The following is an 8,347-nucleotide window of genomic DNA, read 5'->3' as shown; positions in this document are numbered from 1 at the left end:
ACCTGAGAGGCTCGGGTTTGGTGGGAAGGTGGCTTCCACTTTATGTGCTGTGTTGGATGCTTGCTCATGGCCAGGGCTTACTTCTCTAGTGCTGACTGTGCAGGGGGCACTTTGATGAGGACATGGCTGTGAGGGGCCAGTTCTGAGGAGGCTTCTGCTCTTCAGACCTCATATTTCAATGGAGAGGGAACAGACAACAGGCACCACAGTGGAGATCTGGCTGTTGGCACCTTTTCTCTCCAGTCTTATCCTGGTTCTCTTTACCTTACCGCACAGATTCTATGGCAGTGAAGGTCAGGAAAAGCCTTTGTGCTCCACTCTTCTGACCTAGCATACTGCCAGAACTGTGGCCGTGGAAAGAGAGGGACTAGGGTTCGGCTGGAGGTCTTCAGGGCTGGGTCCTGGCCTTCAGAAAGCCTGTTCGTAGTTGTCTAGTTAGGGGCCACTCTCAGAATTTCTTCCTGGCCCTGCTGCACACCAAGAATTTAATCACTGCCACCCCACTTCCCAACTCTTTCTAACATACGGATCCTTTGGGTATCAAACATGACCAGCGTGCGCTGGTGTCTTGTTCTTGTTTACCAAGTATCTGTTTCCCCCTTTCAATACCTGATAATTTGCCCATTTCTGGTCCTTTCTAATGTCAGCCTTTTAAAAACTTAATTAAAATGTAATTACTTCACTTCCCCTTCCCTCTCTTCCTTCCAACCCCTCCAGTGTCATATATGCTCACTCCCCTCAAATTCATGCCTCTTTAGCTATTATTGTTCCGTATATGTGGATAAATATGTAGATATAACCTGCTGAGTCAATTTAGTGTTTTACACACACACACACACACACACACACACACACTTTTAGGGGTGACCATTTGCTATTAGATAATCATTTATAGGACTCATTCCTGAGGAATACTGATTCTCCCTCTCTCAGCAGTCATTAATTGCCTGTATTTCTTTATTTGGGCCCTGTGAGATTTCCTCCATCCGCATCGTCAGATCACCAGACACTGAGTTCAAGGAGTTATGCTTGGAGCCTGCGCCGTTGCTCTGGCCTGGATAAAAGTTTCCTCAAACCAAACATGTTGATTTAAACAAGAGGTCTCAGTCAAAGTGAAAGGAGGCACGCTGGCACCCCTTCTGGGGTTTTGGGTTGGTGGGGGCTGGGCTGCAGGGACCATTGTGAAGACAGTCTCTAGATGCAGCTCGTTTCTAGAACCAGCTGATTTTAGCAAGGATTACTCTTGGTGATGTAGGTGGGCTTGTTCTAGTCAGTTGTAAGGCTTTTGAACAAAAACCTGTTTCTGAAAAACCACCACCACCAACAAAAAGCTTGCTTCATGACTTGCCAACACCATCTCTGTGAACCTCCTTCCTGTGTCTAGATTGCCAGTGCCAACAGCGGTGTGAGACCAACTGCCCACATAAAGATTTTTTTCCCCTGTATGTATTATACACAATTGTACCTTGTCACGGTTGCCTCCGTGGAGGACTGCTCTTTGGCTTTTATTCAGGGTGGCCAGTACAAACAATAGAAGCCATGCTAGCCTTTCAGAAGAGGGAAGAATGTTATTATAGGCTTGCGTAGCTCACACAGACGTTGACAGGAGCAGAACCAGGCTTGCGAGCTTCTTGCCTAAGGACAGAGGCCTCTGGCCTGGAGGATGCTGTCATCTCAGATCACATCCATGGGTCTGGAGAGCTGGTGGTTACTCTCACTATCCTTGTTAGAAAATGGATTCTATGTGGTGCCTGCAGCTCACTTCCTATTTTGGTCATGTTTATTTCATATATGATCCCTGGAGACAAGCTTATATGTCTGAACCCAGCTCTAAGCGGGGGTGAGGAACTGAATCTTCTGACTGGCTTGGATCTTGGAGAGATCACAGACTCATCATGTGGGAAGTTACCTGTGATGGAAAAAGTATCCAAAGGGCTGAAAATACGCCCAGCTTTTTGTCTCTGTTTCCAGCCTTGGGACACTACAGAGGCCATGAGACGGTCCCACAGTTGACTGTTGACATCACAGTGGAGCGCAGAAGGCTGGGAAGTGCTTGTTGCCCGTCTTTTAGTCAGGCTCACGGAAAGTGCCAACGTCTTAGATGTGCTCCCCTTCCTTCTCAACCACAGTCTTCCGATGAAGAGATTCGACAAAAGCTAGTGTGAGTGACAGTGAGAACTAGAACTCGGGCAGGGAGGTTGCGCAGTGGATAAAAGGTTGTTGTGCAAACCTGATGATCTCAGTTCAGCTGTTCACAATGTATGTGAAAGCAAGGCAGAGAGAAATACAGTGTGGTGCGTGTCTGCAGAGACAGTGTGGTGCGTGTGTACAGACAGACAGAGTGGTGCGTGAGTACAGACAGAGTGGTGCGTGTCTGCAGAGACAGTGTGGTGCGTGTCTGCGGAGACAGTGTGGTGCGTGTCTGCAGACAGACAGTGTGGTGCGTGTCTGCACACAGACAGTGTGGTGCATGTCTGCACACAGACAGAGTGGTGCATGAGTACAGACAGACAGAGTGGTACGTGAGTACAGACAGACAGTGGTGCGTGACTACATACAGACGGTGTGGTGCGTGTCTGCAGACAGACGGTGTGGTGCGTGTCTGCAGACAGACGGTGTGGTGCGTGTCTGCAGACAGACGGTGTGGTGCGTGTCTGCAGACAGACAGTGTGGTGCGTGTCTGCACACAGACAGTGTGGTGCGTGTCTGCAGACAGACAGTGTGGTGCGTGTCTGCAGAGACAGTGTGGAGCGTGTCTGCAGACAGACAGTGTGGTGCGTGTCTGCAGACAGACAGTGTGGTGCGTGTCTGCACACAGACAGTGTGGTGCGTGTCTGCACACAGACAGTGTGGTGCGAGTCTGCAGATAGACAGTGTGGTGCGAGTCTGCAGACAGACAGAGTGGTGCGTGTCTACATACAGACAGTGTGGTGCGTGTCTGCAGACAGAGTGGTGCGTGTCTGCAGACAGACAGTGTGGTGCGTGACTACAGACAGACAGTGTGGTGCGTGTCTGCGGAGACAGTGTGGTGCGTGTCTGCAGACAGACAGCGTGATGCGTGTCTGAAGACAGTGATGCGTGTCTATAATCCCAGCACTCCTGGAAGTGCAGACATGAGACTCCCTTCCTCTCCCCACCACACAGAAGCTCATGAGCCAGCTAGCTTGGAGTAATCTGTGTAGCAGTGTCTAATAAGAGAGACCTTCCTCAAAAACGAGATGAAAGGTGAGGATTGACCCCTGTGTTTGTCTTCTAACCACTCACACACACTGTGATATGTGAGCGCTCTCACACACAATCACAAACACATACACACACTAAATCTATATATTTAATCTTTATTAGTGTGTAAGTTCAGGTGTGAGTAAGTGTCAGTGTGTGCATGCTAAGATCATATGGAGGTCTGAGGACAACTTTCAGGAGCTGATTTCCTGCTTCCATCATGGGACTAAATCTATATATTTAATCTTTATTAGTGTGTAAGTTCAGGTGTGAGTAAGTGTCAGTGTGTGCATGCTAAGATCATATGGAGGTCTGAGGACAACTTTCAGGAGCTGATTTCCTGCTTCCATCATGGGACTTGGGGATGGGACACAGGTCACACCATGCATTCTCAGTAAACCTGTACTTACTGAGCCATCTTACCAGCCACAAGCAACATTAGAAAAAGAAAAAGTAAAATTAAGTTGCTTTTAGTTTGTGATTACAAGGAGGTATTTCCTCTCTACCCTCTTACATCCACTCTACTGATTTTATTTGAAGCTGATTCCACCCCCCGGGCTTGGTTAAGTATTTCTTTGTCATTGTGTTTATGCTTCTGAATAAACATATTTGTGAGTCATTTGCACAACTGAAGGTTTGATATTTTGGGTGTAGGGGCAACCTGGTCATATTACTTTTCAGACTTCCAAGGCAGGTCCCCAGTTCCCATCCCTGGCCCTTGTAGTATAACATCTTACACAGAGCCTAAGTATACACCTTGATGAGTTTTTACACATCTGGCCAGCAAGGACATCAAGATGTAGACATTTTCAGCATTCTAGAGGTCTCTTTTATGCTCTTCTGTGGCCAGGAACACCAAAGCTAACTGCTATTGTAACTTCTATCCCCAGGTTAGTTTTGACGACTTACAAACTTCATTCAAATATTGTCACATGGTGTGTTCTTTTTGTGTGTCTGACTTATTATCATAGGTATCTGTTTGGCTGTGTAAATATTTTGTGTGTATACACGTAGTCACTTGTTGATGACCATTTACGCTATTTCCACTCACTTATCATGTATTCAATATCTACTTTATTCAATATCTACTTCCACATCTCCTTTGCTCTAGGGGCTAGTGGAAAGAGAAAGTGGATCTCCTTGGGGGAGGGAAGAGACTACATTTATAGGGAGTCTGCTCTGTGGAGGATTTCCACTGCCAGCCATGTGGACTCCATTGCCAGTCACGTGTGCTCAACTGCCTGCTACGTGTGATCTATTGCTGGCCATGAGTGCTCCACTGCAGGCCACGTGTGCTCCACTGCCTGCCATGTGGGCTCCACTGCCAGTCACATGTGCTCCACCGCTAGCCACGTGACCCCGTCCTGACAGCACTGTGAGCAGGGTTTTTCTGTTTCATGAGGACCAAATTGAGGTTTGGAAAATTCAGACAACTTGGGGCTTGGGAGATTGTTCCATGATTAAGGTGCTTGCCATGTAAGGCTTAGGACCCAAGCTCTGGCCCCCAGAATCCAAGGAAAGCTAGACATACCCATAATTTCAGAAGTCTATGGTGAGATGGGAGGGAGAGATGGAGACTGAAGAACCTGTGGACACTCTCAGGTGGGTAAGCTTGGCAGACATAGGATCAAACAATAACATTCCCGTCTCAAACAACGTGGAAGGTAAGGACCACCCCCTGAGGTTGCCCTTTGACCTCCACATGTGCATCATGAGGCACAGATTATCATACTCACACACATGAACATGCTCACACACATTAAAAAAGAAAAGGAAAGAAAAAAACAGACAACTTGCTCAAAGCCAGACATCTCTGAAGTACTAAGGGTTGGTGATGGTCTGATGGGCAGTGGTTACATTCCCAGGTGTGGACTTGTCCCGCCTGAGCCTCACCCAGGTCATCTAGAAGCTGAATCACAGTGGGCAATGGGAGAACAGACAGAGCTGAGGTGTGGCAGGCCTCGGAAGTGTTAGCTCACTGCAGAGGATTCTGTGCAGGCTCAGATGGAACTCTGGCTTCCATATCATGCTGGCCTGCGGTTGTGCTTCCCTCGGTGGGTGGGTGACGTTTCTTTCCTCTCCCATGACTCATTTCTTCCAGGCCTGTTATCTCCCTCCACATCTGTGACTTGCACTGTGCACACCAAGTGACCATGACGAAGTTGGCTGAGTACAGCTGGTCCCCTGGCGTCTGGAGAGTGCTGCCTGCACTCTGTTTTCTCTGCTCTGCTCCCCCTCCTCGCAGCCAGCAGTGACATGGCTGACGCAGCTCTGCCTTCACCGTGGCACACTCAGGTGCCCACTTTTGTCTTGCTTCTCAGTTCTTGTTCTCATAAGAGAAATTCCTGGCTGGTCCTAACTACCTCCTACTCCTCTTCCTTACCCCTGGGGTTGTGAATGCAGATATGGTTCATCTTTTATTGTGGTAAAATACATGTAACATAAACTGACTGTTTTAATCTTGTTTTTGAGGTGTGAGGATCAAACCCAGGGCCTCATGCGTGCTAGACAAATGCTCTATCCCTGAACCATACTCCCACTCCCTTTAATCATTTAGCAGTGTGTAATGGTGCACCATTCAGGACATTAGTAATATTGTGCAATCATCACCGATATCTAGCCCTGGAACATTTTTATCATTTCGCAAGGAAGCCAGTATCCACTAAGCAGTCCCTCTTCCTTTTCTCCCCTTCCAGCCTCTGGCGACCATTAATCGTTCTGCTTGACTGTTCTGAGGATTCCCTGCATGCCAGGCATTGTGCTAATCTCTCTGTCCACACATCTTAAGGTTTGGGCGAATGGCTCTGCAAGACTGGGTTCTTCCACTCACAGGTGAAGGAAATGGGACCCAGAGAGAAAAGACATCTGTGAGGTCATAAGGCCTGTAACTGGCAGAATCTGGACCAGAATGCCAAACCCAGTGCCATTTCTACCCTGTGTTAAACGATGAGCAAGCTCTGAGAACTTTCCCAGGATAAACATAAATGACGTAGGTCTGGCTGATTTCAAAGCTCACATTGCTCCATTATGTAAGAATATTCCTTCCATTCCACCCCAAAGGTCAAGCAGGAAGAAAAAGATGGAGCACAGATTCAAATGACTTACGCTCTAGGAATTTTCCAGGATCTGGAACGCTGATACTGAGATAATGAGACCCAGGATATTGTCGATTGCATTTGGAAACTGTGGGATGATGTTCAGGGCAGCCAGGTAAGAAAGAGGGGATCCTCGCATGCTACTGACTAAGGGCCCTTGGGAGAGAGAGGTTGGTATGACCTGGACCAGATGCTTGGTGTGCAGTGAAAATTCTCTACTCAGGAATTTGGGCTCTGGTTACTACAACCATGAAGACTGACTTTCTATTTGATTATAGAAGTGAAAGCACCACTGCAGGGACCACTAACATGAATAAAATTAAACTGAGAAAGAAAGAGAAAAAGAGAACACATGGAATTATTTATTTAACGGAGATATGGCTGCGATGTAAACAAGGCAGTTTTTTTATTCCTGACATCTTGCTAGGGCAAATCTTTTTTGGATGATCCATCCTTCATCCTTCACTAATCATATTAAAATGTACCAGTGTATCAATTTAGTTTGCATATATATAATTTATATGTGTATACTCTTCATGTGCATAAATATTATTTATACATGTAAGGCTATTTGTAGTGGATTAACTTTCCATTTTGTAACTATTTATAATTTTGTTTCATTTTGTTTTAGTATTTCAGAAAATACATATTTTTTCCAACTCTCAGACAATTTTGTAAGCCTTTGAGGAACTTGGTGGACCAGAGACACTGAGCCCACAGGCTTCTGACATAACCCAGCTCTGTGGGTCTCTTTGGATCAGCATCCTTGATGGGTAGCCTTTGTTTATTCTTTGGAATCTAGCCATTCTTCTCACACAGCCAGACCAGAGCTCAGAGGTGAGAGCCCTGCATATTTGGAAAAACACTGAACTATGTTCCTCAATCAACTGTTCCAAGGAAAAGTTCTTACACGCTTGTGGCAGAGCTTGTAGCTGCCATTCAAAATGACAGCCAAATCACTAGCAAATAAAGGGAGGGGGCAGAGAGTCTCACCATGCTTGCAACCACTTGCAAGGTCCCAGCCACGTGTGAGCGTGACTTTGCTAGTAGAAGTGCAGAAAGCATGTGAGCTACCACAGATCTGAAGCACAGGGACTTATTTTACAGAACATAATTGCCCTGATTTCGTCTCTTTTGCTGTGTAGTGACTGTGAGCAACTTAAAGGAGAAAGGATTTATTTCAGCTCACAGTTGCAGGTCATGGGGAAACCACAACACAGACACAGCCAAGAACAGAGAAGAATGAATGAGCCCCTGCTCACTGCTTGCCTAGCTTTCTCTACCCTTCTACAGGCCAGAGTCCCAAACTGGGAACTGTGCTGCCTACCTTCAGACCGGATCTTCCCACATCAGTTAATTGAAGACAACCACCTTCCCCAAACATGCCCACTGAAAATTTCTTCCCAGGTGATTCTAGATCGTGCCAAATTGACAATTTAACAAATCATTACAATCGCTGCAACCTATTTCACACACACTAAGCTGCTCAGGTCTTCACTGCTCAGTGTAAACTGGATGTAACGCACGAGGTGGTTACCAGCACATGGACCCCGTAGCCTGCCCTTAACCTTTGTAGGGATGACATTACGTTATGAACATGCTTTGTTTCTTACTTCTCTTGCCCAATTTTCCGTCTCATAAAATTTTCATGCTCTGTTTATCAGTAGTTTTTTCTTTTAAAACCCTGGGCAGTGCTCCATTGTGTAAACATACAGTAATTTGTTTGTTCCTGTACTTGGTGATGGACGTTTAGGCTGTTTCTTGTTTGGGCTATTATATACACATCAACTATGAACATTTGATACAAGGTCTTTGTGGATATATAACTTAGTTTCTGTTGAATAAATATTTGGAGGAGAACTGCAGAGTTGTGTGGTAGGTGTGTGTGTAGCCCTGTACAAGACTGTTAAATAGTTTTCCCAGATGGCTGTGCTGTGCTTCATCCCTCAACAGTGGGTGAAAATTCTGGACATCCTTCATCAGGCAGTACTTGGTTAGTGTACTCTTCAAAGGGAGATTTATTTTATTAT

The sequence above is a fragment of the Myodes glareolus genome, chromosome 21, assembly GCF_982192425.1.
Source record: "Myodes glareolus chromosome 21, mMyoGla1.1, whole genome shotgun sequence".
Classification (NCBI taxonomy): domain Eukaryota; kingdom Metazoa; phylum Chordata; class Mammalia; order Rodentia; family Cricetidae; genus Myodes; species Myodes glareolus.
The sequence above is the reverse complement of the archived record's forward strand: the minus strand, read 5'-3'. Positions refer to the sequence as shown.